The sequence below is a fragment of the Callionymus lyra genome, chromosome 10, assembly GCF_982586985.1.
Source record: "Callionymus lyra chromosome 10, fCalLyr1.hap1.1, whole genome shotgun sequence".
Classification (NCBI taxonomy): Eukaryota; Metazoa; Chordata; class Actinopteri; order Syngnathiformes; family Callionymidae; genus Callionymus; species Callionymus lyra.
In genome coordinates this window covers 6,582,411-6,602,862 of record NC_141827.1, presented here as the reverse complement: position 1 = coordinate 6,602,862, position 20,452 = coordinate 6,582,411, and the positions used below count along the sequence as shown (strand labels likewise).

Here is a 20,452-nt window from a genome sequence, read left to right as displayed (position 1 = left end):
TGAGACTCCTGTGTTGTTCTCAGTGTTATCTTGACCTTTTAATTATACATTTTATTGGGTATTGTTTTGTATTTTTAAGCGCTTTGTGACCCGGGTCTGGTAAAAGCGCTCTACAAATATAAATTACTTACTTACTTATTTCTTCACGAGACAAATGTATTTAGAAATGCTTCAGGTTGTTGCCGTAAGCTCATAAAAGATAATTACTAAAACACAATACACCTTTGTTTGCTAACCGCCTTCATTACCGTTGCATTTTCTTGTTAAACCCAGAGAAAAATGGAATAGATCTGAATCCTCTTTTCCTTCTGCCTATAGTATGAGAGGCAGGAAAAAAAAAGGGAAGGCATACAGACAGATAAATGAAGAGGTAATACTCTCCTCTACTGTTGACTCAGTTCCCAGAGCGACAGACATAGTACTCCCTCTGTCCTGCCGTCCAGTGTGTGATGCTGAGGTTTCAGGATTGATTCGTCTGCATTCAGCAGTGAGGCACCCTCTGCACAAACAATGAAACAGGCATGCGGCCCTAACACGCTGCCCTCTTGTTTCCAACTGCCCAGTGGCCCTGTGAGAACCAGTTGTCACATGACCTGGCCGCTCATGAGCGGAAGGCGTAGAAGGAGGGGTGGTAGTGGTGGTGGTGGTAGTGGGGGTCATCGTTGTCCCCCCCTGAATCCCTGCTCTGCCGGGCCCTCGATTCTCTGGATCACACACTTATTCGGCGCATATGTCTTAAAAATCCGTGCATGAAGTCATACACAAACCTATACAGACTCACACACATCCCACCCGCAGCACTCACTACACACACACACACACACAGGCATGATGACCACCCACAGGCACAACAGGCGCGACCAACGGTAAAACACAACCTCAAGTCCTCAAATAGTGAAAGAACACGGCCCTTTGTCATCCATACCAGCACCCTTTCTCCACCCCCGGGGAAGGAGCCCATTGATTTTAGCCATTAGACGACCACGCTTTATATCTGAGGGCCTCACTACATCCTCAACGTTTTTCATTTTTAGTTTGTAACTCGCATGTTAACAAATATCACATTTCAATCCACTTGTTGGACACATTTAACAACCCTATAATGTTTTTTTATTTTCACTTTAAATTCATACTTTATTTTAATTCTTGAATGGTTTCTATTTCAATAAAATCCGTCTAAAATAAAATAAGAATATGTATGTACCGTGCAAATATTCACAGTGTTTATTCATGTTTGTGTTGCTACAAATTCAAACCGCTAAATGGCTTCAGTCATAAAGGGAACAATTTAGCTTCCGCAAGATCTGGTGCGATGACTTAGGACGAGAGGATACAGTCGACACCAGCTGCATTTAAAGCTGACCTTTGAACATACTGTACTTTGGCTTCCGTAAATTCTTCGAGTCAAGTACACGGACAATGCTATTAATATTCCCTTGTTCATAAAGTATCAATATATCACAATATATTGCATCATACACCCTGTATTGTCAGATACTCACACATACACATCACTACTAAGCGTCATTTTTATCATCAATTTCACTTTTTATTGTATTTATTATACAATATATCATAACTGTAATACGAGATAATGTTGTAGTGCATTCAAATTGTTTATTTATTCTGTTTATTTGCACCAGATAATCCCACAAAACTCATCATTTTATCTTTTTGTATAAATGTTTGTTTTGTAAATACTATAAAAATGCCTCTCTTGGAGTCGGCATGTCTTCCAGAGAACGACGAGCAGCTCCCCCTCCCTTCAACTCTCTTTGTCGCTTGGCTGGAATTTCTTGCGGATCACTGCATGCGCCCTCTTTATTCCCAATCTGTGCCTCCGCCGACACCTGGCCACGGCCCGCTCTCCCCCCTCCGGACCCTCATTAATCGCCCCTGATATTGATGGAAGCTGAATGCTCGCAAATGACGGCCTGTGAATCCCCCACTTCTCACCCTGCCGGCGACCACGTACGCGCCTCCATTAGCATGCCGAGCATTCACCGCGTCTGAGAACCAGAGCCTCCGTCCCTTGAGTTTTTTTTAATCCGCTGCCATTTCTCTTATCTTGAACTTCTTTCTGGTCCCACACATCTCATTGCCGCATTCTTTGGGCTCCTCCTCGCGTTATCTTCCCATGGTTCGGGTTGTCATTGGACCTCTGTGTTTTGATTTGTGTTCCTCTTAACCACCTGTTGATGCCTTTCTATAATGAGACTTTGTTGGAACTCATAAAAAATGTTCAAAGGGTGTGGGGCGTCACACTTTCACGGCGTAATCCCACACACAAAGATTCCTTCTCGAGGCCCTCGTGCAGTTTACGGCCTGAGCACCAACAACCAGAAAAGCTTTCTTTGAGTTTGTTACGACAGAAACCATTTTCTTAAGCAACATGCAAGGATTCATGTCATTACTAGTGGTGTGTATTGGCGAGAATGTGGCAATATGATACTTCTCGATACAAGAGCAACAAAACAATATATTTTACACATGAATATTTATGATTTTGTGTGCAAATATTACTGTTCTGGTGTTATTTTTTTTCACTCTTTGAAATACCATAAAAAGCCAAAATAAACATGGACAATAAGGAGTATGTGTTTACTGGCGATACAATACATATCACGATACATTATATTGCGATACTGTAAGAAGAAAGGTATATGTTTAGTATTGTCGAGTACTTGACTTTGGTGTTGTAGTATTTACAGACCACATGACTCTTGACGAAGTCGTAACTGCTTTAATTTGTTTTCAAATCAAAATATGTCCAAACATTAGCTTTAAAAGATGCTGGTGTCGACTGTATCCTCTCGTCCTCAGTCATCGCCGGGATCTCGCAGGGTTTCATAGTTTCTTCATTGACGTAATGACTGTTGCCATCTAGTGTACACTAGTTTAATTGCAACGTGACCAAATAATTGCAGTTAATTATAAATAATTTTTTTTTTTTTTTACATGACTCTTAACGACGTTCTTACTTTATTCACTCGTTCATTTTTTATTTTCAAAACATGTCCAAACATCAGCTTTAAAAGCTACTGGAGTTACTGTATCCTCTCGTCCTCAGTCATCGCCGGGATCTCGCAGGGTTTCTTAGTTTCTTCATTGACGTGCATTAATATGGACATTAATGAGATTTTTTTTTGTTTTCATGTGTTAATAAACAAAGGAAAACACTAAATGGCCTCTAATAAAAACATGATGTTTAGTTTAATATATTAAATCCAACATTAGTATGTTTATCTTGTCTTTTTTTTCTTTCTTATTATTATTTTATTTTTACGGTATATTTAAGTATTTCAAATGATACCTCACTTTCAATATTTATTGTCACCATTTATGAATTTAGTTATTCACACAATTTTATACGTTTGGACAATAAGATGCACAAATATCTCAGTTTCTGATTCTCAAATATATTACACAAATTTTAAATGACATATTTACAATATTTCATCATACATTAAACCCTAAAGAATCTCTCGTGAATATAGATTCCTCTCCCACCTTATGTTTTATAGAAGGCAGAAAATCCTTCACCGTTACTGACAAGCCGCCCATCACAGCTCAGCACCCCCGCTGACCTGTTTCCATAGCAACAGCGGGCTGCAAAGGTAAGCTCAGGAGGTGTCGGCGTGACTTTGAGCCGCACCGAGCGAATCTGGCCGTGTTATCATTACACGCCACTATCTGTGGTGTCTCCCTGCAGTGGTCTGCGGTCAGAGGTGACCGCTGACACCGACCCGCTCAAAAGATACCATAAATAGAAGCCGGTATGTTTACGGTGCGTTTTGTTTTCTTCTTTTTTTTTTTTTTTTTACCGCTTCAATGGCGATCTGCCTTTGATCAATGTCAGGAGCAAACATGGTGATGGGAGTCAAACCCACGGCCAAACAGACACTGAGGGACGCGGAGGGTTTAAAGCGTCGAAGAGATAACGGAGACAAAGTACTCTGTCAAACTAAGTGGCTGTAATGGCTCCAAAACAAACAAGCGCTCCAATGTTTTGCAGGATAGACGGACCTTGCATTCCAAAGGAACCGCAAGCATCTCCAGAGCCGGTGGTTGTTTGTTTAATCTCCAGGTTGATGTGTGGATGTTTATCCTCGTGGTCGTCTGGTTTTATCATCTGCATCTCGATTGTATCCATAGATTGTTTTTTAACTTGCAGTGAGTCAACGTTGTTCAGTGAAGTAGAACAAATTGTTCATGAAGAGTTTAGAACATTGAAAAAAAACAAACATTTGTTTTGGGATAAAATGAGTGAATGGAAACTAGAATAAATTCAACATTTTAACTCATTTTATAAACGACTGGATAGTGTTTTCTGGAGAAAGTCTTACATTTGATAAATTGTCACATTTGTCATGAATGACATGAGTTATAACTACTGACCAGTGACCTCTGGTCACCAGTAGGTTTTGATAAAGTGTTTAAACCATACGTTAGTCACTTTTAACTTTTTATTTTTATCAAAGAAATTATTTTAAAAAGTTGAAAAACAAGTTGGTAATTAAGTAATTTATATATATAGAGCGCTTTTCCAGACCAGGGTCACAAAGCGCTTAAACAATCAAAACAAAACTCAATAAAATATATACTTAAAAGGTCAAGATAACACAGGAGTCTCAGAGAATCAGGGAAAAGCCTGCATTAATAAAACAAGTATAATCTCTGTTTATTAGAATAAAATGATAATTCCCTCTATAGCTAAAAACCTGATAAAATACATTCATTAAGAAACTCAAAATGTCTCAAAACTTCAAAAGTTATTCTTTGCTCAACAATGTATTCTAGTCAGTGAGAGTGTTTTCTGTGTGAAACACTTCTGTTCTGACTGAGTGCCAGGAGATGCTTCCGGTGTAACGCCCGGATGATTCTGGCAGCTTTCTATGATGTTAGAGCTTCAGCACATCAGGGGATGAAGTCCATGGCGTGCGGTCCAACATGAGCAAGTAATCTACTGGATTAAAAACAAATGACGTTAATATATCTAATATTACCTAATCACGCAGGAGAGAGATCATTGTAAGCCAGTAAAAGTAGTTGAACTGAAATATAGATTTCACTGATATTTCTGTTATCTTAAAAAACACTGTAACTACATCATCGCGATATAAAGAAGTACTGTAGGAACAACGATTTATTCGTAGTATTGTCGAGTACTTGACTCTGGTGTTGAATAATTTATAGACTACATGAAGTTGTAACTTCTTTTATTTGTTTCAACGCCTAAATATGTCCAAACATCAGCTTTAAAAACAGCTGGATTCCACTGTATCCTCTCATCCTCAGAGATTGCTGGGATCTCACAGGTTATTTTTTTTTACTGTCCCCTTACGACTGCTGCCATCAAGCAACCGGAAGTTTTACAACTCAAAAAACGGTCAAACACTGTCAATAATTGCATGTAAATTGTAAATAAAATAAAAAAATTATTGATTTTTTTTTTTTATTGTTTACACACTTTATTGAAATATAAGCAGGATTTATCTGCACGATTTTATTGTAGCTTTAGCTTCGGAGGATGTCATGACTTTATTTTTAATTGCAACACAAAAATGAACAAACGGCGAGATGAATTAACCTTTTTCTTACCATTTTAACAAAATGTATTGAACTTTTAATGATAAAAAAAACTGTGGTAAACTATTACATGAGTTGCTTGAAACTTCTCGAACACCTTTCTCTGGCTCTTTCCTCGACATCGTCACATCTCGAATGACTGTTTTTCTTACAAAGAAGTACAACAATGTTTTCTTGCTCACAGTCGCGCACCTGTTTCACTGAAAAGAACCCGTTTTTGAGCCAACATACATCTTTCTTACACGACCATCTGTTTTAATCGTGAACCCAGCGCTGGAGTATTAAAATGTCACCATGAATAAAACAAAGATGTTTTGCTGCGCTCCCAAGTCCTCTTGTTGGCTTTTGTTTAACCACAATGAAACCATTAGCCGTCGCTTTATGCTTCCCTGGTATTCAGTGTCTTCTGGTGTTTGAGCGAGTTTGTGTTTGTCCTGCTGTTTAACTGGATGTTGATGGCAGGAGGGTTTTTTTTGGGAAGCGGCGATATTTGCGTTCCTGCAAAGCCGCTTGTTGGTGTCGGTCTGTGATTAAAAGGTCCCCACAGGGGAGCGAGAAGGTCGACCCCTGGCGTTCCACTGCCTCCCCTTCCCTGTTTTATGGACCTGTCGTGGGTCATGAACCCATAACTCTTCCGGATCCACAGGGGGGTGGGGGGGTTGCTCATGGACCTGGATTCCACTGTTGAGCTTTGCCTCCTGTGTGATCCTCCACCGGGACATGTATGGTCCCCCGTCATGGAAGGAGGTGAGGGGGGGCAGATGGCGGCGATGACGGATAACGGGTCGTGGCTGTTTCGAGGTGCTTTAGACTCCTCCTTGTCTTTAGGGGGTCAAGATCATAATGTAGTCATTCAAAATAACAACAACCGGGGCCAGCGAAGGAGCGAGAGAAACGTCCAAAAGGAAAAAAAAAGATAGGAGCGGCAAGGGGGAGATAAGGGATGGAGACGGGAATAAATTAGCCGTAGGACGCCAAACATGGGGCTGCGAGGTGTAAAACTAAGTGCAAATAAATCATTACTCCTATTTTACCACTCCTGCATGACTACAGACGTCGTAAAACACACATAAAGACGCCCTATAACACACATTATTACTCAGAGACATGGAGCCTCCTCCAGCCCAGCTGATAACACACAGTCAACTTTAACTGCGGTGTTTTATTGCAGCGTACCTGGACGTCGATGCTTTCACGCTCTCGGATCATTCAAGGGTGGACGATTCATTCGCGGTGAATAATGAATGCTAGCAAAACATGCCTTTGATCAACGGATGGGGAGCTTGTGTGTGTCGAAAACAAACCTTTGAAGACACTTTTCTTTGTCTGCAGGTGCAAATCCAGCTCAGTTTTATCTGTGGCGGGGCGAGGGTTCACATCCCACAAGGAGCCTAAATCACACTAGCTAGCTATGCTGCTGCCAGGTCTTCTACTGGCTTATGTTTCCCTGAAGCAAAGCACTGAACCCCCGACCAGACCCTTCTTCTTTTTTCACCAGTTTTCTTTCTTTTCGTATGGTATTCAATCAATGTGTTGAATCCTTTCAGAGAATTCTTTAGAAAATTCTTCATTATAAGTTTTACTTTTTGTTTTTTCACAACTTCAGGGTCTGGACCAGATTTAAAAAACAAAACAAAATGTATATTCTAGTGTCTTTATATACATTTGTGCTAAATAACAGTGGTGTAAACTGGACATATCGGATAAATTATAAGGTACAACAATTACTTATTCAGGTTTAAAAATGTTGAATTACAAAATAATTGGAGTAAGTAAGTATGTAAGTAATTTTTATTTGTATAGCGTTTTTCCAGACCAGGGTCACAAAGCACTTAAACAATCAAAACAATATTCAATAAAGTAGAGTGCGGCTCATAGTAATACTGTATAAGGTTCCGTAGTCGGTAGCCTCACGGAGTAATGCTATGATTACCCTGGAGTAATACTATGATAATCATGGAGTAATACTATGATTATTGTGGAATAATACTACAATATTCATGGAGTAATACTACGATAATCATGGAGTAATGCTATGATTATTCTGGAGTAATACTATGATTATCATGGAGTTATACTACAATAATCATGGAGTAATGCTATTGCGACTTTTTTGAGAAAGCATTTAAGTGAAGTCACATAGTCCAAAAAAATCAGTAAATTAAGTAATGTAATTTATATGTTACCTTTGCTATAGTTTACATAGTATGATATAGTACATAGTATGGTACCTATTTGAAGTGGTTCTACAAGAATGTGGCTCTACCAGAATTTCTTGTAAACTGGTGGAAGAGCAGGAAGGAATTAGGTTTGCGCGGTTGAATTGAGACGGAATCTTCTAGTGGTTATACAGCGCAACTGCGATAGACGGCATGTCGGAGATCATAAATCTCCTCAGTGTAACCGGTTACACGTCGGTTAGAAGCTTCGGTTACACGTGGAGACGTCGAAACCCCTAGTAAATCTATACGCACAAGTGCATGAGAAGCTCATCCGACGTTCCTAGCAGCAAACTAGTTACTGACTGTAATTCATGCACTTGGGACAGAGTAGTATCTGTGACAGCTTCACATTATGCTCAAAGCGTTTTACAGTGATCTGCTTCAACGGCTACATGGTCCCTGATGGACACCGCAATCCTCGCTTCTTTACAGTCATATCAAATTCCTTCAAGCGTTCTCCTCCCCCCGCCCATCCTGTTTTCCCTGTAAATATGTCACTGAGAAGAAGCTGGTTCGAAGCTCAGGGTTGTTTCATCTGGACTCAATTGACCAAGTTTATAACCCTCGGCGCTGGTGCTGTGTGTGTGCAACATGCAGCGCAAGTGCTGTCCTGTCATTTGTAGAAGACAATACCACAAGTGGACAGTTTCAAACTGTGGGATCTCGGTGCCGAGAGGAAATTTGGTTTTTATTGCAGAACCAGTAAAACACAAGTTTATTCTCAAGAATTGTCCAATACTCTGGTGAATAAGAAGATATTTGCATGAGTATTAGAAAAAAATCGCAACACAATGAAACATTTTGTGCGTAACTTTATCGATATTCCACAGAAATGCATTGATCATTTTTTGGGGGGGCGGAAACAGGGGCTTTTTAATCATATTTTCTTTTTAATCTTGATTCTTTAATGGTTTATATTTCCTGAAGTGTGTAAAAAATAAAAATAAAAGATTTTTAATATAATATATCTTTTTAATATATATAAGATTTTTAATTGACATGCAAATTGCAAAATTGTAACTTTTTTTTTGGTGTGTGTTGCAATTAAACTTGCAGCCACTAGATGGCAACTGTGACGACATCCTCCGCAGCAAATGAAACAATATTATCACTCCAGATCCCAGCCATTGCTGAGGACGAGAGGATACAGTAGTACTTTTTTTAGAAGCTAATGTTCATATTTTGTGATTTCAGTTCTATATATTCAACTAACTGAGTGAAAAGTTCACATGATATCACTTTCAATTCAGTGTTTTCTATATCCGTTCTGAAAAGTGTATTGAAATATATGGTATCATGAGATGAGTGTATTGGTACAGTCGTAATTAATACATATGGAGGAAATATTGAACAACTTTATTACATTGTTTCCATGATATGAACTCATATTTTGTCATTCTTCATAACATATGCTGATTTTGGTTAACATTTTGTCCTAGTGTAGTTTCTACCTTTTTTGTTTTCTCATTTTTGCGAATAAAAAGCAATATAATTCATCTTTGACAACTAAAGGCCTTGACTTTCTAAGAATAGTTGCCCCTTTGAGTGACTCTATGACAGTTAAAAATACTTTTTTTTTTTTTTTGTCTTACCTGGATGTTCAGAAATGAAAGAAATCACGACCCGTTCTGGGGCGAGACGGGTATGTGTCTGAAATATTATCACACCCTCGGATGTACCACACAAGCTCCATAACAGTCAGTCGTACACATTCCTGCTCAACCATTCAGCGTTTTTTTTCTCCAAACGTCAGATGCGGCACTATAATTACAAAAGCCTCAAATCTCCAACAGAGTTTATTTGGACTCTTGCCGGGGACTCTTGGTTCAACTTCTGCTTACGACTCCAGCAAATCTCCAATCTCAGCCACTCAGCAAACATAAGCTGCGGAATATGGTGTGAGAAAATCCCCAATTTTGAAGACCAATACTTCTGAGGATGAGGATGTGTTCAGTGGGAAATCGTTTTTTCCCTCTTTGCTCCTCCAGCAGTTTAGCATTTCCTCAGAGAGTTAAAGTCTTGCCCTGGCGGAGTAGGTTCTAATGATCCAAGTGGATATATATTTAACTGGAGAGACTTTTGTTGTTTGAACTTTTGTTCTACATCATTTAAAGTTGCTCATCCCAACTGTGTCGGCAATGATCAGAATTTTGGCCTGAAGTCCATGTTATACAGTTAATTGAGCTTCACCAGGTGCTATCAAGCTCAGGAAAGTGTATATATTTATGTTTTTTCTCAGCGTTCTGATGAGGGATTTCTCATTTCCATGCCTGATTTCCTAACTTGTACCAAGACAAAGACTTGCAGATTTGCTAGAAGGTGCAGCCACTCGCATATTTATTTAGATTTTGTTAAACATTTACAGCTCCAGATGAGCCGCATTCATCATTGAACACGGAGGCGTCTGTGTTCTTGACCCAGAAAGAAGATAAAAATCAAGTCGTTTGAGAACTTACTCTTAACTTTCTGAAGGCTTTGAAAAATGTCCGACTTTGATTCTCGGCAAAACTAAATTCTATTAAAACGTATTTAGAATAAAACGCTTTAAACGGATAAAAGGATAAACACAAGTAAGAAGAACTTGAAAGTTCATGAACATCGAGAGATCTAAAAGTTAGAGCTGAAAAAACCCATTAAGAAAATATTGAAGTAGTACTTGAAATGGGTCAAACTAATAAATTAAACAATTCGTCACCACTAGTCCTGGCACCGAGTGAAGACGTTGTAAATCTCAGTTCACACCTTGATAGTTGTGTTATAGGAGGCGATTTAGCTGCAGGATGTGTTGTGTTGCCGTTGATGATTCCCAGATCTGGCCGTGTTTGTTGCCGACTTTCAGAGGGTCAACGGTTCAAATCCATCAGCAAGCTGCAATGATAAGGAACCGGGTCCGGGGTCTGGGAATTGACTGCAGATTTATAAAAGATCATTAGGAGGATCAAAGGCTTTTTTTCAAAAGGTCAAAAAACAAACACTGGCTCAGGTATACGATGGAATATGAATCAAGACACGTATTAAAAAATGATCTCAATGAAATGATACATTTAATATGTTGATATTATTTAATAAACATCTTAATAAAAGTCCAGGAGGTCGGTTGAATTTACAAGATTATATGGTTGTCAAGTTCTTTTATTTAACATCATAGACTGATTTACTTCATATATTGACTTTCAATTTAAACTTCTACTTAGCAAATACAGTTGTTTATATTCCTTTTATTTATAAAAACAAGATTATTATATCCCTGTCGGCCAGAATATAAAGCCTCTCTTGAGAATCAAATCATCCTGCTTTTCCTTTAAGAATTTATCGATAACAAGCGATGATTAAAAGTTTAAATCACATGTGTCAAACTTAAGGGGTCGACTCAAAATCAAAGTAGATTAATGCTCGTGTTAGTATGGTGGCCTATATATACAATTAAGATTAAGAATGATTGAAATTCAAAGTGTTTTACGGATATTCTGCTAAATTAACCATAAGTAGTGAAAGATTTGTGTGATTGAGTTTGACATTCATAGTGTAAATAGTGCATTTTCACAAAATAGGGGATCTTAAGATTCTTGTATTAATAATCCTGGAACCTGAGACTTGAGATACAAGGGAATCCTACATGTGGTTCTAGTGTGTGTACCAAGTAAATAAAACACTAATATAATATAATATTAATTACATCACTTTTGAGTCAATAACCAAACCCACAAAACAGTTTTCTTCAATGGATGGACTAAAACCTTTTTTTATTTGTGCTCCAATCTAATCCCTAACTTCAGGACTTCATCGGGAACTGATCTTGTGTTCTGACTCTTTCTTCCTCGGGTCGGGACCAAAAGATGCTCTATTCATTAAGTGTGACCCAGCAGCCATTTTAGGAAATACGGTGCATTTATTAAAAAAAGAAAAAAGGAGGCGCCGGTGCCGGTGGAATGTAATGATCTTTTCAATCAAGTCAATTACTCAAGGCATTTCTTAAGCTGTCAGTCTGATGAGAAGTCATTTGCACATCTCGGGTCTAATGTGGCTGCAGGTACTTTCACCTCGATGCCTCATTATCACGGTACATTCATCAGCCGTGAAGAACTGTGTATCAAAATTACATATTCCTCTCATCTTTTCATTTAAATGATGCACAGGTTTACTGAAACTCCATATACAAATATGGGATTTATTTTCAGTTTTTTTTTTTAAACAGGTTTATTTAAGGAAGTAATAGAGAGAATACTCTTAAATCCTTAATACAGCAAAAATGTTGCCCAAGTGACCAATCAGAATTATTTGGCAAGGTTGTTGTTATACTGACTGACGTCGTATTTCCTGTTAGACAAACATCGTTCTAATGTTGGTTCATAATAATGTAATTACAAATTACTGTTATTGATAGAAATCTTTAGAATCTGCCATAGATGTTTGGATGTTTTAATCATCAAAGAAGAATTAAGAAGATAAATTATTATGGCCATTGTTTAAAAAGAATGAAAAAATAATCACACATATATTATAGGAAACAATTCAAGGATCAAATAATTTCATTCACTAGTGAAGACAATGTTATAATAGCATAACAAACATATGTTCTCTACATCCCTAGAATGGGGTCATAATAAAATAAACAATATATCTCTTGATATACTGACGTCATCTGGATACAAGTAGTCGGACCTTACAGAATTCTCCAGCGAGACTTCTGACCTGCTCTAGTAGAAGAACTCACATTTCTCCGATCCTTAAAACTCTTCACTGGCTGCCAGTTTCTTTCAGGATCAACTTTAAAATTCTGGTTCTTACTTTCAGATCTATTCATGGTCAGGCTCTTCCTTACATCAGTGATACTTACCTTATAATCCTTGGTATCGATCAAAAATGTTCAATACCAGTACAGATACCAATACATTCACTTTGATACCGGTACCTGAACGATACCAATTCCATAAGATCAACTCTAACGAAAGTAAAATGACATTATACATGGTAAAAATCTTTTTGAGTCGTTACAAATGTTTCATTACTCGGCAAGTTTCGTATACTCGGTACTACCGAAGCATTTCGGTCGGCGCTGCCAATGAACCGTAGTTCAGCACACAGCACTAGGATTACAGTAGTCAAAACAAAACGGATATCGAGAAGCAGAAAATGTATTTTATTTGTATTCCTTTAATTCTGAACCGTGCTGACAAGTCGCTGTTCCACTGAATGACAACACAAGTCCACCATGTAGGGCTTACTGTCCAACATCCTGTTTGAGGCTCGTGGGAGCAACGCGCTGTATCATTCTGTCAACAGTCCGAGCTTCCAGAGCGCTTTACCTTCTGTGTTACAGTCATACATGTGTGTGTGTGTGCCAAAATCAACTACACAAGTCCTCCCTTACGTTTACTTTCTCCTCTTGGAAAACACAACCCCAATGAGTCCTTGATGAGGTGAGGCATTAGAAGTCTTGCCTCGTTACTCCCTGAACCAGCTACAAATCCAGAAAACTGTCTGAGAAACCATTTCTGGTTCTATGGTTACCAGGTGCTAACCTTGTTTTACCATCAGGGACAGGGGAAAAAAAAGCGTTTTTTTTTTTCTGAAAGTTTGAATTATTGCCAAACGGTCACTATAAATGTAGGATTAAGAATCCATTTGCCACAGAAGGAAATGCTGTTATATGACAGCGGTGGGAGCTCGGCCGAACGTTAATGGGCCCGGCTTGTGCTGACGGATAAGTTTAGCTCGGTTGCTCGGAACTAAGGGACTTCTCTCTCTGCTCGTCTTCCCCGGACAGAAGACTCTCATTCTCTTTGACAGACCATACAGTAGCTCCGTCCATCATTAGAGCTATACATCACTTTTCCACACTGGCGTTGAATCGCCCCTCGAGGGCGTATCGTTCCTCCGCCCGTTAAGCCGGGCAGATTTCCACGCCCGGGTCCACGGTATAGGGTTGTGTTTTTCATCCAGCGGCTTCCTCGAGTTACTCGCCAACTGTGCCATGGTTTACACTCTCGCTGCTTAGCATTTTTAAGGTGTGTGAAATGCAACTAAATGTGAGTGTGCCCTTGAACAATAGTTGAGGTGAACTCAGCACAGCATGCGCCTCTCATCGAGCCAACATTTGAGCTGTTAGCGCGCCCCTGCGACTTGACATTATCGCCGAGATGCAAGGCACCATATGCGGCTCGTGTCGATGTTCGATTGTAACGCCGAGTTTCTTCCGTGGAGAGATAAGTCTCGGATGAGAAAAAAAAAGAAAGGCTGCGCCCTGGAGCTGCTTCATGCTGTTTTTGAGGTCAATGCTATCTTCAAAATAAACCACACGCTTAAAAATAGGCTGGAAATTGGTCTTTCTGTTTGATTTCCGGCCTGAAAAAAAACGCACGCCCACGGTAATTTTATGCATCACATTTCCAAAAGATGGTGATGCAATATCTAGAAATCCAATTTGTCAAATGAGATTCTCCATGCTGTGAGAGAGCAGGAATTTCTAGTGTCAGCTGTTTAACATTATATTTATACATGAGCTTGAAGCAGGAAGAATGCAATTGTGGCAAAACTGTACTTGTACTTTGGCTGACAGTGAGTCATTTTCGAATGGAATGTGTTTTTTTTGAGTGATAAGCACTTAAGTTTGAGGCTGTGTTAGAAGTACAGTAGATAAGTTTAAGGGTCGCCAACTTATTTTGCAACACGGCCCTCTTATTAATGTTCGTATAATAGTAAAATATAGTCAAAATACATCATATAAAGTTTCTGTTTCCCTCATTTTCATTAGTTTACAGGTTTATTGTTTGAGTAAACTTCACTGGACCGAGCGTCTTGACATGTCAAGAGTCACAGACTAATGGGGCAATGATCCGATATGTAGTGATACTGTAGAAACAAGTATATATGTGTAGTATTGTCCAGTACTTGACTCTGGTGTTGCAGAATTTACAGACTACGTGACTCTTGACGAATTCGTAACTGCTTTCATTTGTTTTCAAACCAAAATATGTCCAAACTAAAGTCCACTGTATCCTCTCGTGCTCAGTCATCGCCGAGATCTCTTGGGATTTCATAGTACCTTTAACTTCGAAGATGTTTAGCAACAACACCTAAAGGTCGCTTTGAATATTTGAATTTGTTATTTATTAATAGCAATAACAACAAAAAATCAAATTATTTTTTTATCAAACTTTATTGAAATATGAATTAAACAAATCACTATGATAATAATAATATATGATTTAAAGGCCACACAATTAAAACTATACATTTTTATTTTAAGTGAAAAAAAACAACCAATAAAGTTCTGTTGAAGATGGTATTTTGAAAAAAATCTATTAATAATCAATAAAACATAAATTATATATGTTTTTTTTTCTCTTTGTTTTCGGGCCTGGAAACAAATTCCTCAAGGAACGGTACCAGTCCCTTTTAAGCCGGGTTCAGTATCACTGCAGTAGAAGATGGTTAAAGTTTTAACTCACTTTAACTTACTTTTACTTTTGACTCTTTAAAGTAAAAACAATATTGATACAGAGAACCAGAGAGTGCAGAAGTCGCTGCTTTAAAACGATCACACGCTCTCCTCAGTCTCGTTGGTTTTTAAAATGCAGTCGTTCTTTTTTTAGAACGCGTAGATGCCGGCTTGACCCCTGTTATAGCAAAAGAGTGTTGTGGAGCTTCACCCTCCCTCTCACCCGCTGTCACTTCAGACAGCTTCTCAGAGAAGAGCTCTCTCAGATCACCGCCCAACTCTCAGGAAGTGTCGAGCACTCTCGTCGCCGGCCCGGCTCTCATCCAATATTCACAAAAGTAAAAACAGTCCTCGTCAAACGTGTGAGAAAATACCCCCGTTAGCAGCACTTTATTCTCGTCTGGATTCCTGTTGACACGGATTCATTTTTTAAGAGCTGATGTTGTCGTTGATGTTTTTAAGAACCTGTTGTGTTTAGACAGTGAAGAAGCTGAGATGTTTTTTTTTTCCTCCAGGCTCTTACGGTTTAAACACTTCTGTGCTCCGTGAAGCACCGACCGAACGAAAAGATATTGCTCTGGAGGATAAAGTGGCTACGATTTGTCATGTGAGACAGAAACAAACATTATTGAGGAAGAAATAGTGTTTTTTTTTTCTTTCGCTTTGCAGTCATTCTTCATACAACCAAATGGTAAAAAAGAATATAAATATAAAGCAGTTAAGATGGATAATATTAATTATTAATCCCTCTGGAGAGATCTCATTTGGGTTTTTAGTTTCAGTAAGTTTCATAAAATAAAGGAAAAAGTGCATAAAAAGAACAAAGCGCAAGGGATGACAAAGTGCAAATATAAAGAACAACGATCAAGGGAAATAACGCAAACAAAGAAAAAAGGAAACGGAGATTAACAACGAATAGAATAACATATTTTCACTCCACTCCTGCCCTGAGTCTGTTAGTGTTGCATCTGGTTTACATTCACAAAACTTTTGTTTTTGGTGAAAAAGAAAGTATGATTTTTTTTAAATGTCTTATTATTTAGTGACTAGGATCTTCAAAGAAAAGTTCTATGGACATAAATAACATTTTTAATTAAACATTCGTATGTACTAGATATAAAATAAAAACTACTAAAACATTTATGTTAAATTAACTATTAAAATGTTGTTCATACAGTGAGAGTTTAAAGGTTTTCAGCCAATGGGAGAGAAAATGATGTATTAAATTATATATTAAATATTATGTATATTAGAAAGTGTTGTGAGGGGCCTTTAAACTGGAAAAAAAATTGTGTTCTTAAAAATGGACTTCAAAATAAATCATAAAAAAATATTGAGGAAGGATTTTAAAACCGTTTAAAGTTTCATTGTGTTGTGTATCGTCTCAATTCATAATTATTAATTTAATAATATGAATTGGATGTAATTATGATACAAACGGACTTGATTTCAAAAAAGGTTATTTTACTTCTACGGAGCAGAAGTCACCAGCCACTGGAGCTGCCATGTTTTATGTCGACCACAACTTGTCCCGGGGGAGACTCTGCCTGTCGAGCGAGGGGCAACATTTCAGACGGATGGTAAACAAGAGCCCATCCGTTACCGTCCTGCCAAGACTCCTGCACCTTTTTCTTCCTCCTCCTCCTCCCTCTGATTAATGGCGTCTCCGTCTCGCCGAGCGTCCGACGCTCCGCCACAGCTGGAGGTTCCGGGCGAGTAGGAAGCGGCGCCCGACGGCGGCGGCGAGGTGTTCACTGCTCCTGCCCCGCGGGAGGTAATGAATCGGGCGACACTGCCAGAACCCAAGTGTCGACAGCCAGGAGAAGACAAGTGATCCGTCTTTCAGCGTGAGCCGCTACTTGTCCGGCATGTTCGCCACTTGATAACGGCGTGGAAATGAATCTTCGGCGTGTCTAAAAGAGGAGGTTAGCAAGGGCAACGCGGAGGAAAAAACCAGGGCAAAGGCAGAGTTTGGGTTTCATCCAATCTGTGTTAACGCCGCTGTGGGAAATTGACTCCCAGTTCCGCCACAACACTCTCGACACCACCGCAGAGGGGGTTCATTATTCTCTCCACTCCGCCGCTAATTATCGTTATCATTATGGGGGATAATTACCATTTCACCGCCTCACAGCCGTACGGATCCGAGTCGCTCGCAAGGTTATCAATGGCTGCTCCGACGCCGTCTTCGTCTGCCTAATTATACGATCGGGGCTCCAGATAACCAACGGGCGCCCCGATTCTCTTATGTTCCCTCCAGGGCTTTTACGGGGTGAACGCCTGTTGATCCGATTCTTCATGGAGATGGAAAAATCATTGCCTTCAAGTGAACGCCAGGGCTGGAGCACTGATCTCACGATACGTTGTAATATGTTTCAACGCAATATTTCGAAGGAAGAAACTGAATTTTAGAGACATTTTGTGATTGTTTTACTCTCTTTTGGATAGATTGATAGAACTTAAAATATGTTAAAAATGTTGGCTTTTAAAAGCTGCTGGAGTGGACTGTATCCTCTCGTCCTCAGTCATCTCCGGGATCGCACGGGATTTGAACAAGGTCACCGACTAATTTCTCTTAAGAGAAAATACCATCTACTTTTAAAACAAAACACCTTTCAGACATTAATGGAGCTTTGTATTGATGAGGAACTGGTGATACCATAAATTGTGATACTCTAGTAACATATATTTGTAGTATTGTCGAGTACTTGACTCTGGTGTTGTAGTATTTACAGACCACATGACTCTTGACGAAGTCGTAACTGCTTTCATTTTTTTTGAAGCCAAAATATGTCCAAACATCAGCTTTAAAAGCTGTCGGAGTCACTGTATCCTCTCGTCCTCAGTCATCAACCAGGATCGCTAGGGATCTCAATGTTCCTATAGCTGCCGAGGATGTAACGGCTTCCGCCAAAAATATTATTTTATTTTGTATAAAATGTATTCAAATATATACCATATAAATACCTATAATTAAAAAAAAAGTAATGATCTCAAAACAATGAAATTAAATGTTTTTTCTTAAAAAATGTAGATAGAGTGCTGTTGAATATCAATACAGTAATAATTATAAAAAAATATTGCAATAATTAAGTGTCGATATTTTCTCACATTGCTATTTGTAGTACGGTTCTATAAACCTGTGGTCTCCCAAGTCCCAAGTGAGTCAGAGAAGTCAACAGGAAGTGGTTCACTTGTTGAGTTTCCCAAATCGAGTCATGAGTTCTACACGCCATGAATATTTGTTCATTGTAATTGTATTTTCCACACACTTCATTGAAATATAAAAAACTAAATCGTAAAGAACTTTAATTAAAAAAAACAAACAACTAAAATAAAAAAAAGTTATTGCTGTTGAATATCGATACATTAATATGTAAAAATTAAATATGTGTATATATATATATATATATATATATGTGTGTGTGTATCTCACACCCGTTGTAAAAAATAAAAATAAAGTACAATCTATCTATTGTTGTGTCTGATTATAAGGAATAAATAAATATAAAATCTTATTAAAAAAACTAAATGGTACGTCAAAAATGATCTTATCAATATATTCTCACTACAAAATACCAACTCTAGAGAACACTGTCTTCTCCGCCAACTCAGTCCTGCACTCGTCTCCCGGGTTGTCTTCAAGTGTGTCCATCCGTACAAAGCTAAACATGTGCAAAACCAGTGTTATTTCAACACGTTCAGTGTTTGTTTTACACTTTCCCAGAGCTCTCCATGGTTGAAAGGGAAATAAACATTTCTCTTCCTCTGGTTCAATGTCAAAGTCACTCTGGAAAAGTACCCACGTCCACAGCGAAGGGTTCGAGGACTTACTTCACTGACTGAGGCTGAGAAATAAACTCAAGATTTATATTATTATATTAGGTACTATGAGTGTTTTCAGCACAAGAAATGTTTTTCTAACCCAGGGGTCCCAATGTTTTGAGTCCCAGTGGAAATAAAAAATAAATAAATATAGAGTTTGTGTTTTACTCATTTCCACTTATTTAAAGTTTTTTTGTTTTTTTTTAATAAACTTGAATTAATCAAGCGCCTTGACGTGTCAAAGGTCCCCGTTTTATGTTACTTCAGTAATAATAAGAGGTTTGTATTGGTTCTGGTGATACCATATATCGTGATACTTTAGTAACAAGTATATATTCGTAGTATTGTCGAGTACTTGAATTTACAGACCACATGACTCTTGATGAAGACGTAACTGCTTTTATTTTGTTTTTAAACCAAAACATGTCCAAACATCAGCTTTTAAAAAGCTGGTGGAGTCACTGTATCCTCTTGTCCTCAGTCAACGCCAGGATCTTGCAGCATAATATTATTCCTTATTATTCCTGGACCTCTAGTGACCTCAAGTTTAATTGCAACACAGAACATTAACATAAGCCATGACTATTATGTTGATTTAGAATATAAAGTCTTTAATTATTTTCTTTTCTACACACTTAATTAAAAAAAAAAGAGTAAAATAACTATGAAAAATAGATTATATTATATATATATATATATATATATATATATATATATATTTCTAATGATAAAAAACTCTACAGTTGTGTTGATTATCAAAAAAACATTATATTAATATAAGAATATTTGAGTGTATCAATATTTTCTTACACACCTGTAATAATGGACGCAGCAGATTCACAACTTTTGCAGCTAAAACTCTAATTTTGCTCTTCGGTCCGTCGGCGTCTCTTCGTATGTTTTCGTGGTAAAGAATGAACGACGAGCTACAGCCGCGTTCCCTCAGCTCACAGTTGCCATTTGTTGACTGTGTTCTCCTGGTAGCCGTGCTCGTCTGGGGGATTCTTAAATCCCCCCCGCTCTGTACTCTGAAGGTTGCAGCTGACGCTTTGAACCTGATGAATGCCATCTTCATCTGCCGCCGCTCGGGGCGGAAGCGGCTGCAGTCGCCTCAGGAAATTCATTACGGCGAGCGCTTCTGCAGGAACACGAGTCCGGAGCCGCAGAAAGAACATGATGTCATGACGGGGCAGAAGGTGATGATGCGAATGGTTAAAGCGGCGCATGACGGACAGCTGGGTCAAGTCGGAGGAATGCCCCCCGAGGACCCCGTGACGGAGGGGGCAGGATATACGTTGCTTTTTGACCCCAATTAAAAGAGGTGTTTCTTTGGGCTGGTTAATCCACGGTGTTGACCTCTTGATGTTCATCGATG

General features: G+C 38.6%; 1 protein-coding gene across 4 annotated transcripts in view; it reads left to right on the top strand.

Moving 5' to 3' along the window:
- Positions 1 to 20,452, top strand: part of ephb2b (eph receptor B2b) — a 174,342-nt gene that overhangs the window by 30,087 nt on the left and 123,803 nt on the right. The window lies entirely within an intron of this gene.